The sequence below is a fragment of the Tachypleus tridentatus genome, chromosome 3 (assembly GCF_004210375.1).
Source record: "Tachypleus tridentatus isolate NWPU-2018 chromosome 3, ASM421037v1, whole genome shotgun sequence".
NCBI lineage: Eukaryota > Metazoa > Arthropoda > Merostomata > Xiphosura > Limulidae > Tachypleus > Tachypleus tridentatus.
Window position 1 is genome coordinate 30,778,957 of NC_134827.1, and position 17,852 is coordinate 30,796,808.

Sequence of the window (17,852 nt, forward strand, 5' to 3'; positions counted from 1 at the left end):
AAATAAGAGTATAGTGGGAAGTCTATGAAGAAATTGAATAACATCATCAGTAAACCTGGAAACAAGGTTGAAAAGCACGTAGGCTCTTCCTAAAGAGGAAGGTAAAAATAGCAACTTGAATCTCGATTAGTAAGTCTTTGAAAGTCTGATGCTCCTTAACATAATTAGAACATGAAAAACCCACACGGTGAAAATCTTCCAGAGAAGAAAGTACAAAGTACAGAATAGTGAAGCCATTTAACCAATTTTATGTCAGGTATTAAATCACCAAAGTGCCATAACATTGATGTTAATTGTTGAAAACATGAAGTTTTAGCTTGTTTGTAAGAAGATATATTATCGGTTCAATAAACTCTCAGAGCAAAACAGACCTAAACATGGAATCATAGGAAGGTAAATCGAAAGACTGCTGTTTTTGAAGACATGTTGACCAATTTATTCCCACGAATAGCACCATAGTCAGTTTTTCGATGCAATTTCTTCATTCGTATATATAAAACAGCTATACTGAGTAAGATATTTCCATAATTAAAAGCAATATTACAGCATTTACGCAAAGGTAATGAGATGAGACCACTTAAATAGACATAGAAACAGATTACAAAATGAAGTCGCAGTATTGACTAACCAAGGCAATGTGAACAACAGGCTCAACAACAAAAGTGCCAGAAATAAAATATAAACAAACTTGGTTACGACTGCAAAAGTCACGTGAACCATTTATATAAATACCCCATTACTCTTAAAACTTTGAAATATAAATAAAATAATTTTAATATACCTATACCATTATGGATCTCCACAAGAGTGAAGTCGACAATACCTTTTAAAGGGGGTACAAGGAGGAGGTAAAACACGATATAACATAATGTTATAAGAAAATAAGTGAAGGATTGATAAAAAGAAGCAAAAATGTTAACACACGTTATAGAAATAGGATACGATGTTATATCCCATCTGTTTTGACAAATTTAGTTAAAATTACCAGGAAGTGAAATAATGAAGATTTCAAATCACTGGGTCCTGGCATGGCCATGTGGTTAGGGTGTTGGACTTGTAATCTGAGGGTCGAATCCCTCTCACATCGAACACGCTTGTTCTTTCAACCACTAGGGCGTTGTAAGGTTGATCAATCCAACTATTCGTTGGTAAAAAGAGTAGCCAAAGAGTTGGCTGTGGGTGGTGATGACTAGCTGCTTTCCCTCTAGTCTTACACTGATAAATTATGGATGCTTAGAACAGACAGCCCTCGGTAGCTTTGTACAAAAATACAACGGACAAATGTAAAACTATATTGGGCAAGTAAATACTGTCATCAAAGTGTCAAGTGGTGTCCAAAATGAGAAATTTGTAAAGGAGGGGAAACAGTACCAATTTTGACAACTCAGATTATGTGCGCAAATATTATTTTGAAGAAGATCCAGTTTTACTACTACATATACATTTTATTAATATGAAATAATAATAGCACAGAAATAGTCCGATATTGAGTACCACATAAGTTTTACAAAGAGGAAGTTCTTAGAAAATTAATAAAATTATGACACTGACTGAAGTGACGGTGTATTGTTTTCAAGTCAAATGATTTCCAAAATACTTTGTTTCTTCTATAAAGGAGAAATTCTTGTTTCTAATACAAAGTTTTATTATGTTAATGTTTTTTCTGTGAGTAATAAGCACATAGGTACATTTTAAAATAGAAACAGAAAGTCATAGTTTTAGTCCAAATAGTAACAAGGTCCAATGTGTTTAAATGATGCGGAGGTTAAACAAAGATTGTTTCTTTGTCTTCAAATGAAAATACATTTTGAAAAAGAACTCTCTCTTTTTTACTTCCTTTAAAATACTGTTTGAAAATACATTTCATAACATTAAAAAAGTCTGGAGTTCTCTTAGCATCTTTCTCGTAAAAGAATAAGTGTATTGGATTTTAATAACAAGTGTTTTCCATATACAGTATGATTATATGGATAGGAACATCTTTCCAACAAGGAATGTTCGTAGAGCAAAATTTCAAATTATATGAAATTCCGAAAAAAAACGTCTTCAGTGTTTTTAGTGAGTAAAAACAATAAACAAAACTAGTTAAACAATATGCGTAAAGTAAAGTCTGAGACATTTGTTTTCGTTAATAATATAAATAGTTTTTATTTATCCGACTCTATTTAATTAATTCCGTTTTGATTACTCCACTCACTAGAGCCAAGTTTAACCGGATAAATTAATTAATAATCCATGCGGTTTGTTTGTTTGTTTGTTTATTTGTTTTTGAATTAAGAACAAAGCTACACAATGGGCTATCTGCACTCTGCCCATCACGGGTATCGAAACCCGGTTTTTAGTGTGTAAGTCCGCAGATATACCACTGTGCCACTGGGGGGCAAATCTATGCGGGATATTATTTTGTGAATGAAAATAAACAACAATTCCATGATTGTGGGGTTTTTGTTTGTTAGTGTTACGCTATACAATAGGATAAAGTTACCCTGTTTGCCAAGGGAAATCAAGCATCAGATTTTAGTGTCAAAGTTTGTAAACTTACTCCTGATGTATCAAGGTTGGTGGTGAAGTAGAATATTTTTCAAAATACTTGGATAATTGGCTAAAAATTACCACTTTTAACTTTCTTGAGTGCTATTAACTAAATATGCATTTTATTTAGATATCTTTATAATCCATAATTCATATATTTCGGTGTCGAGAATAGAAAATCGTAAAACTAAACGTTTATTTGAAATGGAATAGTTTTGAAGGATAAAGATGAACTTTTCGAAAATTATCGTATTTAGGGTTTGAATTTCTCATAATTTTATTTTTGTAGTTCTACGCGCTTTATAAAGTCATACTGAATGATATCTTTCGTCATGTTCCTATTTATTTCAAAATCATACCCTGAATTTTCATTAATTTTTTGAATTTGTGTTAGGAACTGTTAATTGAAATTATTAATTATATTTGTCCATATATTTAGATAAACTGTGATCTTATATTTTTGTTTAACATACTTAACATGATTTAATTCCATAACTTTTAAGATGCGTAAATTATATTTCACTACCCTATCATCATCATAAATGATTATTTCAAATTTTCGTTAAGAAAATAAAATTAGTTACTAGAGGACTCTTTTGTTACTCGTCAGCGACCTAAATGTTGACCTTCGTAAGTGTGGAGTATCGTGTTACGTAGTTATTTGCCACATGTGTTTAATATTGTTTAATTGAATTGAAAGGTCGACTCTATCACATTGATTTAAACTTTAATTTTAAAATGTCTGATAAAGAACCAAGGAAACGAAGGAAAAAGAAGGAACTTCATAAAAAAAGGTAAGTGATCTGAAAATTTTACTTTGTTTGAGGCTTGATAGTTGGAAATTCTGAACGACTGACACAGTTCAGTTGTCAAAAGAAATTGCCCTGCTATTACTATACTAATTCTGCATAAAATGAAGCTATTGCAATTGAATTTCAGGAGTTAACTCGTTATTCAACAAGTTTAGGTCTTAAAGATAAATAAACCTAAAAGACTTCGATGTACCATTGAAAAACGTTTTTGAAATGTAACCAATGGAAACATTTGATGGAAGCGAATCAAACAAGATGATTCCATTCATTCTTAACCAGCAGAATTAGTGTAAGAAGTGACAAAAAATAGTAGAAAGTGACTCGTATACCCAAACTTTAACATTCTTCAAAACCATTAGGAAAGTATCATCTGGTCCAAGAGTCACTTCCTACCATTTTTGCAGGTTTTGAATAGTGGGCAGGTACCAGAGGATTGGAAGTTAGCTTTCACCTTAAAAATTACTGTTATGTTTGTATTAAAAAAAACTTTTATTCAAGGATTCAAAATATAAACCTAGAAACTTTTTTTAAAAGAAATAACGATTGTTGTACACTGTCTTGGATGTTAAATAATGTTTAGGGTTAATCATCAGACTAATCTTAAATCAATCAAGATAAGTTCTTATATAAATAGTTAAATTACTCAGGCAAAAATGTTTACAGCTTTTTTCATAAACTACGCTGCCTATGTACAGGTAACTAGTATTGACAGTGTGGGATATAACACTTTTTAAAATTACCTATATTTGTATATAGACAATCTTTTCATCTCTGCTAATGAAGATTTTGGGATTAACCTCTATTGTTCTCCCCCAGCTTTAAAAGTTTGGTGGCTATTAGTTTCTTAAGCTATTCAAGCAATGTTGTGTTTTAAGTATTGCAGCAAGCAATATATTTGGTTATATGTTCAGAAACACTGAAGGAATAAAGAGATTTTACTCAGTATGTCACTGGTTAAGCCTTATTTGGAGTATTATGTTCAATTTTTAGTTCTTTATCTGTGAAAGAGCATACTATTGAAGAAGGTTTACAGGATGGTTACTAGGTTCACACTTGGGATGGTAAAGTTGTCAGGCAACAACAGGTTAAGATCTTTGTTTTGTTTTCTGAGTGGGATCTAATTGAAGTTTTAAGGTTGTTAAAGGAGTTGGTATAGTTTATGTATCATCTATTTTGTACTGACAATTAGGGTTATAAGACAGGGAAATGTAAATCAGTGTAGGAACCTTATTCGTCTAAAACAGTTTTCATTTTTCTAACATTGTGTTTATTGTTTGGAATGGGTCACTCCCAGACATGTTGAATGTAGTAAATTAAAAGGAATTTAAATGAAGGTTTGATAGATATTTCAAAGTTTATTTAGTGTATGGGACATCCATATTTGACCTTATGGTTATGTACATCACATATTTTTTATAAAATATCTTGAAAAGTTAGAGGAAACATTCTACTGTTAAATATATGCATATATTTTACTATTTATAATTGACAAGATTAACTGAATTTCAACAACAGGTTTTGTGGTGTCTTGTGGTCTGTTCTTGATTTTGTGATCCACATAACACCTTAATTTTCACATACCAGCAGTGTTGGGAACTCATATATAAATGTATATGTACACACACACATACACCAAGTATATGGGTGTGTTTTAGGCTAAGGATTCTTCTACAGTAGGTGTCTGTAACTTGATGGTGGTAAATTCAGTGATAAATGAACAGCACCCACTCAGCTTATTTTAAAATAATGTATTTAAAACATGTGTACAAGAATCCTTTACATATATCATTGTTGTATCTTACATACTATATAGTTCTCTTCTGCTTATCAAAAATGCACTTAGGTTAATTCAATTGGTTTAGAACTCAGAGCACAAACCAAATTATTTTTCTCTATTTTATTGAAATTATTATTTGTGTGTAATTGACTTATGCTGACTTGTAAGTTACTACAGTTGTATCCTGAACTTCCAATACTCAATTATTTTTCTGCATTTAGACATATTTCCAATAATCATCTGCTTTGTGTCATAGTCTACACAGGCATGTTCAGTTCTTTAGAATACTCTTTGATGGGACAAATTGTTGTCTAAAAATCTCAAACACAGTTAATTTCACTTGAACATATCAGCCATTCACTCCTACAACTGTTAATGTTATCTGATGTTTTCTGACTGAAACTTTCATTCATCATTACTTATGGTTCTCTTGTCTCTCGTCTGGCTGCTGCTACTTGCATCTCTTATTTAGGTGTTTTAGAAATTTTTGTAGCCTTGACATAAATAACTTACAGGCACATCTTCCAATAATTTTCTGTTCTTGACTCTTTTATTACAAAAGAAAAACTAAACAATCATGAAATATTAATTTATATATTTATTGATAGTTAGATAACTTTGTAATTTAAAATATCAAAAGCTACACCACAATAACATACCTTGAAATCATCACAATGTACAGTATCAAGGTCTTTGATAGTTCAGAAATGGTAACAAGATTCGAGCTACCAGAATCAAACAAGTCCAGTAGGTTACCATGAATCTCTGTAAGACGAGTAAAGTGACATTTATGTAGATCACATTGATGTGGGCTTATAATAATGTTAACCATTAAAAAATAATTTCAATCTAGTATAAATAATCTTTTAAATATTTTTTGAAGAGGGAGATAATGTAGACCTATAATTAGATGTTGTTAGATATCTAGTTTAAATACATGAATTAATTCAGGTATCTTCAAAACATTTGGTTGATATCCAATTAGTGATTAATTATTATTTAAATTACATAGACTACAAGTTAGAACTTGACCAGATATTTTAATAAGCTTATTGGGTGTGCATTGAGGATCTGGGTCATTGTATTAATAAAATTAAAGACTTGAGTTGCAATGGGATATAAGAAAAGGGATTTATTGTTTGGAATTTAAAGAAACTTTACAAATACCATGACATAATTAATGATAATAACATACTTCTGTGTAACAAAAATGAATATTAAAAAACTTGCATCAAAATCGATATACTTGTAATAACTCAAATTGAATCACGAAAAACATATTGTAACGAATATTTAATAATTATTAAAAAGATGCAAAAACTTGGTTAATAATGTGTTTAAGATTTAAAATGACCAATGTACACACACACACATACAGACCTTTTTTAAAATTTCTCATTCCTTATTGTTAACTTTAACATTTAAATAAGCTGATGTTTTGTTTGAACAAATACTAGTAGCTCATCAGATTAGAGATTGAAAACTCATATGGTCAACTACTTAGGAATATTAGTTACTTTAATGCCATGTAAAGTGAACAAAACTAGGACTAACTCAGTGTAATGAAAATAATCAACTAATCAAAATTAGGTTCCAATTATTACTGTGATAGCCCTTTGGTCATAATCTTCCCTATGCCTATTTCAAACCCTGAGCTCTGAATTATTATGATAAACCTAAGCTTCTAAGTGTCAGGGCTGAGCAACATTTAATGAAATCCAAGCCTTTTACCTGAAGTTGTAATATACAACTATATTGTATATATTGTATAGCATACAACTGTATGCTATAAGATAGCAGTTACAGCATCTTCTCTGTCTCGTTGCTTAGAACATCAATGATAATTCTTTAGAATCTTCTCTGTCTCGTTGCTTAGAACATTGATAATAATTCTTTAGCATCTTCTCTGTCTTGTTGCTTCGAACATTGATAATAATTCTTTAGCATCTTCTCTGTCTTGTTGCTTGGAACATCAGTGATAATTCTTTAGCATCTTCTCTGTCTCGTTGCTTAGAACATCGATAATAATTCTTTAGCATCTTGTCTGTCTCGTTGCTTAGAACATCGATAATAATTATTCTTTAGCACTTTGGCTGTGTTATTTAAAAGATTTCCTTTACCATCACATTTTACATACAGCTACTTTTATAGAAAATTAATGCCAGAAGTATATAATAATGTTTAGCATGTGTTCATGAAATTCATGTGCATTTATGTACAACTGTGTTTGTTTTCTGTTGACAGAGGACTTGTCTGCAGAGGAATCTGTTCCAACACCTCGAGAGAAATCCCAAGAGCACACTTCTAAAGAAAGTGAGCGGAATGCTAATGAACTGTTAGTTTGTAACGAGCCCAATGGATTTGCAAAATGTGTTTTTTTCATTCTTTTCTCCATTCTCGTAGTTACTGTTGCTGCTGTGTTTTTAGCTCTTCATGGTGCTGATAGTAAGTAACTTTATCAGAATAAAATCTCTATTTCTGAGTAAAAATTAAGCAGAAAGCATATTAATAACTATATCCTAGAGGTACAGAGTGTTATCTTAACCAGTACATACATGGAATTTGTTGAATTTGTGACACATTATAAAATAGCTTTCAGGCAAATGATGAAGAGTGACTCAAGTGTATGTACAGTAAATAAAAGTGAGATGGGAAATGTACACAATACAGTGACTCAAGTATACGTACAGTAAATAAAAGTGAGATGAGAAATGTACACAGTACAGTGACTCAAGTGTACGTACAGTAAATAAAAGTGAGATGAGAAATGTACACAGTACAGTGACTCAAGTATACGTACAGTAAATAAAAGTGAGATGGGAAATGTACACAGTACAGTGACTCAAGTGTTCGTACAGTACATAAAAGTGGGATGGGAAATGTACACAGTACAGTGACTCAAGTGTATGTACAGTACATAAAAGTGGGATGGGAAATGTACACAGTACAGTGACTCAAGTGTATGTACAGTACATAAAAGTGAGATGGAAAATGTACACAGTACAGTGACTCAAGTGTAGGTACAGTAAATAAAAATGAAATGGAAAATGTACACAATTTATATAGGTATTCTTAGTAAATTCAGAATCATACTGTATATTGGTTCATAATTATGAGGTAATTCCATGGTGGTAGTTAAAAGATAGAACAGTGTGTGTGTGTGTGTGTGTGAAAAAGAATCTTTAATATATTGTAGTTGATTAAAAATTTGTTTTAACAGTGTAAAATTATACAGTAGTAAACAGTGACATATACTAAATAATGATCGAATCATTGGTATGTACATAAAGGTGTAAACAGTCTTGTTTCCTAAAACTGGATAATTTTCAATTAAGAATTGTAATTAGTTGTATGTGATTATTGATTATTAGTTATCCAAGTACTTGGAACATTGTCATTATGATTTCATATTATTATTTTAATTTATTCAGGTTTGTTCAATATTAACAGTTAGTGTCATCACGATTGACATAATATCCAGTTATTACTATTTTTGACTATTCTAACTATTCAAGTCTCGTGTGAGAATGATCAGTTAGTTGAGCAAAATCAACTGACGAGTGTAACAGTTAATTATCAACCTACACTAATCACCCAGCTGTATTTATCATTATAAGTGCACTGTTTTGAAACATGATTTATGGAATAAACTACGATAGCATAATCATTTTAAAAACTCTAATATTTGTATCTTCAATTTTACTTGAAAACATATTTACTTACATTGTTTGAAGGAACTCTGCATGTGTCAGTTGCTAAAGGATACTTATGACCTTTGAGTGTACCAAGATGGGCTCTTATGTCTCATTAAAAGTTGAGAAGTTTAGTATGTGAACATTGTTCTTATGTATGGAACTTTGTTCAATGTTTTGAATTTCTTCCAATCTGTAGTATTTTGGTGATTTTCAATGTTAATGAAAAAATGGCAGTTATATTACAGATTCCAAATTGTTGGTTATCACTAAACACGGTAGTTTAGTAGTAGGGATGGGCCTAGAAAAAATAATGGTTGCACATTCAATACATAACTCTATGATGTTTAGAAATAAATGCTCAAGTTAAGTCTTTGGCCTTATTTGTGTATGTTATTACCATTATCGTGTGTTTTGCAGCTTACGAGGCCATCGGTATCATTGATAAGTGTTGCTAAAGTGGAGAAATGAGACATAACTAAAGAACCAAAGGGTTGTCTTTCTTTTTTTCCTGTGCTATTCCAAAGAATTTGTGAAGTTTTGCATTGGTTTCAGTATGACAGAAGAACAGTTTAAGATTACTTGGGAATAGGTTGCCACTAATCAAATTACCGTGCTTAGTATAAGCTAAACATCTCATAATTCCAACAAAAGGATGTTATTACCCCTTGTTTTAACTTCATTGTGTAAATATGATATTCCATTGTTAAAATGTTTGTACACAAGATGAAATTGGAATTATCAGTAAATACAATAACTATCTACAGTAGTAGGAAATATATCTTACTATATGACACAAAGACCATCACTAAGCATGTTAGGGATACCCCGAGAACAAGATGACTGCCAGTGTATAAGTCTGTGATCTTTGCAAGTAATTTCTAATGTTGAGTCATTAGCCTTATTTGTGTACCTAATTGCCATTATTGAGGATGTCATAAGACGTGAGATTTCTAGTATCATTGACAAGTGTTGCTAAAGTGGAGAACTGGAAACTAACTGAAGAACCAAAGTGTTCATAATTCTTTTTATCTCCCACACTAACCCGAAAAATAAATGAAGTTTTTACAATGTATTTAGTATAACAAGGAAGCATTTTGTAAGAGCACTTGGAAACAGGCTGTCACAAAGCCTGGTTGAACCAGGTGATAATGTTTTAACACTCTAGTAATGAAACATTGTTTCAAAAATGTAGGTAGTAATTGGTAAACACCACACGTGGAAATGTATCAATGACATTTGAATGCTTTACTAATGAAATCAGGCAATGTTGTTTGATATTCAGATAATAATTGGTGAACACTTTAATAATGGAATGATGCAGAGACCAAGTGCATTTTTTAGTTATTATAGGATTAGTGTTTTTCTTTGCACATGTATTCTGTTTAAATAAATATGTAAAGAAGGGAAAAAAGAAAAGAAAAACTGTTAATATCTGAATATATGACTAACCAGTCCAGTCAGTTACTTTTCTCCCATTAAAAATTGGTTTTTAGTTGCAAGATTATGAAAAGTACATGCACATTTATAATAACATGCCACACATTATATATTTAAGTTATTAATTTTTTGTGTGTGGTTTTCACAGCTTAGGTCTAGACTTGTTTTCTTAGATAAACGTGTAAGACTAACTTTAAAGCAGGATTTGTGCTTATTTGAACCTTGTATATAACATATTTCTGTTCTACATATATAGGAGGAGCATTAGATTTCATGAGTGAATCTGAACATTTAGACAATGAAGATCCTTTATTTCGTGCTGAAATTCATCCAGATTGGGAAGAAACGGAGGATGAAGAAGGGTGGCAACTAGTTGTAGAACCTAGAGGTTAAAAACTTTCCATTGTGTTTGTTTATTGATTACAATTGCTGAAAAAGTTACTTTAAAACCTGGTGCTTGAGTATGTATGTTTTGTGTAATTCAGTGTTTTCACCATTTTACAATATACAAGTCAAATGTTATAAGTTTTTGAACTAGAAGGTAAACAGTGTTTGGTTACCTGTGACTAACCATGTCTACTTTTGAAATAAACATGACATCATCTCTTTATCTACAATACTAAAATTGTATAATTTACTATTTCATCATGGCACTGTTGGTTGATCAGCATGTGCCCACCCTGTCTTTGCCACTCGACACACCCTTGGAGGCCGTAGCCATTTGTGTTTCCTTGGGTCATACCATCACTGTTTGTTCTCTCTACCTGTCCCCTGAGAGACATATGATCAATCAGACATTTATGCTCTTGTTGAAGTTGCCATCTCCCTTTCTAATCCTGGGGACTTTAATGGACATCATCTCCTCTGGGGAAGTGCTGTTATTGATAGGAGGGGTTGCTCTGTAGAGCATATGCTCTCTGATCACAACCTTTCTCTTTTCAATACTGGTTCTTCCACTTATTTTCATGCACCTAGTCAGTTATTTACTGCTATTGATCTCTCGGTTTGCTCCCATTCATTATTTTCCCATTTTTCACGAAGGGTTGACAATAATCCACTAGGCAGTGATTATTTTCCTATACTTTTGAGAGAGACTGGCCGTGGTCAATGCCACCTTACCCGTGTGCCCCAGTGGAAACTGGATCAGGCAGACTGGTCCACTTTCACTGCTCTTACAGAACTTGATACTGCCATCATTAGGCAGCTATCAATAGATGACTATGTGGCAGCGGTAACTGACTGTATTGTACAAGCAGCTGCTCATTGTATTCCTAAAACCTCATTGACATGTTTTCCATGATATCCTTGTTCGTGGTGGAATCCTGCCTGTCACATGGTACAGAAAGCTCAAAAATGGGCCTGGGATACTTTCCGTAGATATCCCACACTTTAAACCGCATCGCTTTCCAGCGGGCCAGTGCACATGCTAGGTGGGTAAGACATCAAAGCCAGAAGGAATCTTGGATTAAGTTCACAACTAGCATATCTTCTACCACCAGTTCCAAGGTTATATGGGACAGGGTTTGAAAGGTCAGTGGGCAATTTAATTCTGTCCCCCTCTCAATCTTACTCTCTGATGGCCAAGAGGTAGCTGATGTCTGGAGCATTGCTGATACTCTAGACGAAAGCTTTTGCCGGGTATCTAGCACTTCTGCTTGTTACTCCGCCTTCTTGGCCATCAAGACTCGGACAAAGTGTTCGCCTCTTTCCTTTCGAACTGACTGTCTCTTTGACTATAATCGTCCCTTTACACTGGTGGAACTGAAAATGGCCCTTCATTGGTCTGGCAGTACATCTTTTGGACCTGATGATGTACACTATGACATGCTGCGCTATCTCTCTCCTGCTTCTCTTGATATTCTTCTAACTGTTTTTAACCGGATCTGGCAGGAGAATGTTTTTCCTAATGCCTGGTGCCAAGCTATTATCTTACCTTTCTCTAAGCCTGGGAAAGATCCCAAGATTCCTTCACACTACCGTCCAATTGCTTTGTGAGCTGTTTCTGTAAGACCTTAGAGAGGATGGTTAATGCTCGACTTGTTTGGTTCCTCAATCAAACTACCTCCTCTGCCATACCCAGTGTGGATTCGAAGACAGCTCAACCGTGAACCACTTGATTCGACTTGAAGCGTCAATCAGAGAAGCCTTTCTTAAATGACAATATCTTGTATCAATATTCTTTAACATTGAGAAGGCTTATAACATAACATGGAGGTATGGCATTTTGCAAGACTTCCATCTGTATGGGTTACGTGGCCTTTTGCTCATTTTATTTAAAAAATTTAATGGACAGGAAATTCCAAGTCCGTGTGGGTTTGACACTTTCTCGTTATTTTAAACAGGATCTTGGAGTCCCTCAGGACTGTGTTCTGAGTGTCACACTTTTCAGTATAAAAATGAATGCTATCACTGAACAACTCCCTCTCACTGTTGCAAATGGGCTCTATGTCAACGACTTTCACATCTCATGTTAGTTGTCGAACATGAGGTATATTGAGCAGTAGCTACAGAATGCCCTCAATCGTTTACTGAAATGGGTCACAGCAAACGTTTTTAACTTCTCTCTCTCTAAAATTGTTTGCATGCTCTTTTGTCACCAACAGGGTATTCACCCTGATCCTGAACTCCGTATTGGTGAAGTTGTGCTGCCTGTGGTCCCTGAGACAAAGTTCTTGGGGCTTATTGTTGACCATAAGCTGACCTTTATACCACACATCAAGCAGCTACAGGTCAAATGTACAAGAGCACTGAACATCTTCTGTGTCCTCTCTTTCACCACTTGGGGAGTGGATCGATATTCTATGCTAAAGATATATCGTGCTCTTATTCGATCGAAACTTGACTATGAATCACTGGTCTATGGCTCTGCCAGACCCTCGGCCTTAAAGATGCTGCACCCCATTCATTGTCAAAGACTTCTGCTCTGCACTGAGGTTTTCTGCACTTCCCCAGTTTAGAGCTTATAAATATAGTCTCATGAACCTGCTTTGCATCTCCACCATTTGCAACTGTCTTTACTATATGCTTCGAAACTTCACTCCTTACCAAAGCATCCCAACTGGGGTTGTGTTTTTCTTCCTTGGTGGGCCACACTTTTTGAGACCAGATGGTCTGCAGTTGCTTCTTTTGGCCTTCGTATCCAAGTGCAGTTGGATGAATTGGGTGTGTGTTTAGATGACATTACTGTATCCACTGGTCAGCTCATCCCACCATGGCTGCTTACAGTCCCCAAATGTGACCTATCTATAAGTCATCTGAGAAAAGCAGACACTCCTGATTGAAAATACTGTCTGCTATTTGCTGAACATCTTTTGAACTATCCTTCCATTCCTGTTTATACAGATGGTTTGAAATGAGGTGACTGTGTGAGCTCTGCCATGGTTTGTTGTGGTTCGGTGGTTGTGTGCAGAATCCCCTCTACAGCTTCTATCTTCACTGCTGAACTGTATGCCATTTCTCTTGCCCTGGATCACATAGAAGGTAAGCAGTACTCAAACTGTACTATTTATACTGACTCACTTAGTTCTCTACTGGCCCTGGAATTGCTTCACATTGGTTCACACCCTGTTCTCCTCGATATTTAAATCTAACTGGCCCATTTCTCTTTAACATCTACTTCTATCCAGTTTCTCTGGATACCGGGCCACGTTGGTATTCGCGGGAACGAGCTCGCCGACACTACAGCTAAATCTATCTGCTCTGGCACTATCACCACTGTGCCTATTCCATACATGGATTATGGTCTGTATTCAAGACTCGGCTCCGTGCTGGCTGGCAGTCAACTTGGAGCGAGCAATGCAACAACAAGCTTTTCCAAATAAAACCCTATATTGGACTTTGGCCGTCTTGTTCTCACTAGGCTACGCATTGGTCACAGTTTTTTAACTCATCATTTTCTTTTATCTGGAACTGATGCACCAGTGTGTAGTCTGTGTAACACTAAAGTGACAATAAGACACATTTTACTTTTTTGACGTCGTTACGACTCTCAACGACAGCACCATTTTAAACATGTTTTGTCCCAAGGTTTGCCCCTAACATTAGACAGTGTTATTGGTGACAGTGACACTGTCCACCTTGATAAAGTTTTTAGTTTTTTAATGGCCAATAATCTTTTTAATGTCATTTAAGTGTTTGATATTTATTCATTACACCTTTTTAATTGTGGTTCCCTTTTAAGAATCACAATCTCTCTAGTTTGATTTGAAATTGGAAAATGGCCATGACATTAAATAACTAGACACCAGCACTGGAAAGGCCACCTTCAGGTGACTAACGCTGCTATTTGAACTACCCGTTAGTCGTCCTGGCGAGTTATTATTACAATTTTGCTGCATGTCTTTTAACACTTTTAGTACTTTACCTTTTGGTACTGGCCATAATGATACATAACCCAGAACCAGGAATGGAAAGGCCAACTTCAGATGACTGATGGTGGTTCTTGTACTTCTCTGTTAGTCTTCCTGGCAGGTTATGATCATTACCATTATGCTACAAAAAGTCCTTTACAACTTTGTAGACTGGATGTCAACATTGGTTTTATGCCATTTATGTTTCAATCGCTGTTTTGTTTTTACCTTCATTTCCTTTTATGAATTTTTCTACATTTACTTTAATTTTAACTTTTTACCGGGCGTTTGGAGCAGATAGCTTAGCTGCTTTGTGCCATAAAACACTAAATCAACCAACTATTTCATGAGGATTTTTATCTTAAAAGTATTATTTAGAAGAAAATACCATTAAATTATGTGATAATAGAACACAGTATTGTGGGTGTATATAGCACAGCTTTCTTAATCAATATATAATTACTTTACATTGTTTAAAAGTATATACGTAATCATGTTAATGGTCATTAGAATTGTGAAAAATTACTGAAAATCATCTTTGAAACAGTCCACAGCCTGTCTTCTGGTATTGTTTCTGATGCAGCTAGAGGTGAATTAGCACCATTTATAAGGGGTGTGTGCAACCTGCCCCCTCATGGATACAGATACTATGAGAAGGTTGAGACATGCACCTCTTTTAGCACCCCTAAGGATGTTCTGTTTTAAATATATTTTTTCTTTCAAATTTGTAAACGCAGAAATTTTAGCTGTTCTTTGTTAATTGTACACACTGATGAAAGATGATTTTCTAAACAAAACGTGGTTAAGTAAGTACCAGTGGCAGACAGGTGGAATATTTTAGTCATTATTGTTATGTGAACTTTTATGCACTGGTATGGGCTACATTCTGTTAAAACTACTGTGGATATTAAAAGTATCTCAGATTAATATGTCCTAAAGGCTGCAGCTGAATGTACCAAACCAGTTTATTATTTCAGCATTAGAATATTCATTGGTACAAAGAATCTACAACCTTTCTGTGTTCAGAGTGAAAATATCAGTATGTCAGAATGTTCTACTAGAGCCAATATCTGACACTTGTACAAAAAAAAGAAATAATTAACTTTAAAAAAACAAACTAGAGACAAATTGTGTTTTTGCTGGACAATTAATCAATATGATTGATCACCTACGAGTATTGATTACTTCATTTAGTGTCGCATAAAATAATCGTTTAACCCTCTTATTACAGATGGACCAAAGTATGCATGTCACAACTTTTGTTACATTCAAAATTGAATTAAACAATCATATTTTCCATTTATATCAATAAACTTCACATCAAAACAGTTTATAATCCAAATTTAATTTTTTTAATTTCAGAAGGAAATAGTTACACAGTTTTTTAATCTTCGCTGCCCTGTATCACATGACACTTATCCACTTCATATTTCCCATTTTAGGTTTTCTTTTCATCTTGTATTATTTTTTAAATTCCTAAGATATATCTCCAAGATATCTTCAAGCTAAGAAATAAAGTTATGGTCTGTGTCTTTGTGCTTCATGGAAATATAAACTAGAAAACCAAACTTGTGTGCTAAGCTCTTTGTAACACACTCTGAGTCTTTCGAAGATGTTTGTAATTCTCTAAGAAATTTGGTTTTGAATTACTTCCAACCAATAGAAACATGACTCCAGTTCGCCAAAAGGGATGACGCTATTAGCTAGCAGGATAACCAGTTTTGGTGTTCTTTATGTTGTCAGGAAGTCTTAGAACCCAGCTTCACCACTGTGAACTATTTAATTTTTTTTTAGGCTATTTAGGAAACCAGGTAAATTATATTAGTTTTAGGACATTGTTTTCATTTGATAAAAATATTCCATATTATAAATTGCATATTTGTATTAAAAAAAAAATTCCAGTACCATTATAAAGAAAACTAGGGTTAGTGTTTGACACAGACTTCTGTTATATGAGTACAAAAACACGAGTACTTAGTTCTAAATTTCTTGTTTTATGTACATTTATTTACTGCTGTAAAAAGTAGCTAAAATGTAAAAAAATGTAAACTTGCCAAGCTTGACAAGAAAACTTAAGTAAATAAAATAGTTGTGTATCATGAGTGTGAGTATAATTTAATGAATTTGTGCTGTTAACTTGATCCTGTGTTTAAACAAAACTGTTTTACATAATAAATAGCTATCAAGTGCATTAAGAGTCTAGCTTTGAATGTAAAAATAAATATGTAATTTTCTGTTTTATTTTGCAATCAATCTCAATAGAAAAAAAAAGCATAATTTGTATTAATTTCATAATTTTCTCTTATACAGTTAACATTAGGTGGGAGAAAATAATAGATAGAATAGTTTTACTGGAAGAAATTTCTAGGATTCATTTAAGAGTTTCTAGAGGTTATACAAATAGAATTTGAAAAATACGCATTAAAAAACATTTTACTTTGATGGATACAGTGAAAGGTTTGTACATTCCAAGACAAACTATCACAGAAATATTTCATTAAAAAGTCTTTTTTTTTGTTTATATGTACAAAGCCATGAAAAAAACATTTTACTTTGATGGATCCAGTGGAAGCTTTGTAAATTCCACGACAAACTTTCATTGAGATATTTTATTAAAAATTTGTTTTTCGTGTACAAAGCCATGAAAAAACATTTTACTTTGGATCCAGTGGAAGCTTTGTTTTTGTGTGCAAAGCCATGAAATGTGTAGTAAAATCTTGCACAATTTTGTGAAAATACAGTTATTACATTAAAATTATAGTACATACAGTTTAATGGTTAGAACATCAGTGAGAATGACAGAGCCTATATATAAAGAGTGAACTGAAATTATAGTTGAGTTGATTTATTGCTTTGTCACAAAGATCCAAGTCCTTACTTTTTGATTATTCTATCTAAGTAATTGAAATAGTTATAACTCCAAGAAAAACCAACTAATCGAAATTACTTTTTCTAATTATCACTATTTTCAGTTATTCCAACTGTCTGTAACCAGAAAATAACTGATTAATGAGTCCATTAATTAATTAATCATCAAATTCACTAATCTCATTGTTATGTTAATTGGACACCTGTTAAGTGTTTTGTAACATGTTTCATAGAATAACCATAATTACTTAAGTTGAAAGTGTTAATCTATCATGGTGTGTGTAGATTGGTCTTTTTTGGCTTCACGTCTGAAGATGTTTAACAGGCAGTGTAAATTTACCAGATATTAAAAAAAAAGTATTTCATTTTACAAATAATTCAT

The 17,852-nt window shown here is 33.3% G+C and overlaps 1 long non-coding RNA gene across 1 annotated transcript; it reads left to right on the plus strand.

The window, feature by feature from the left end:
* The first annotated feature begins 3,127 nt into the window (after positions 1–3,127).
* LOC143246041 (uncharacterized) lies at positions 3,128–11,016 on the plus strand. The gene is made up of 3 exons (XR_013025735.1): positions 3,128–3,326; positions 7,366–7,566; positions 10,510–11,016. It is a non-coding gene; the product is annotated as an uncharacterized LOC143246041 (long non-coding RNA).
* Positions 11,017–17,852: the final 6,836 nt, after the last annotated feature.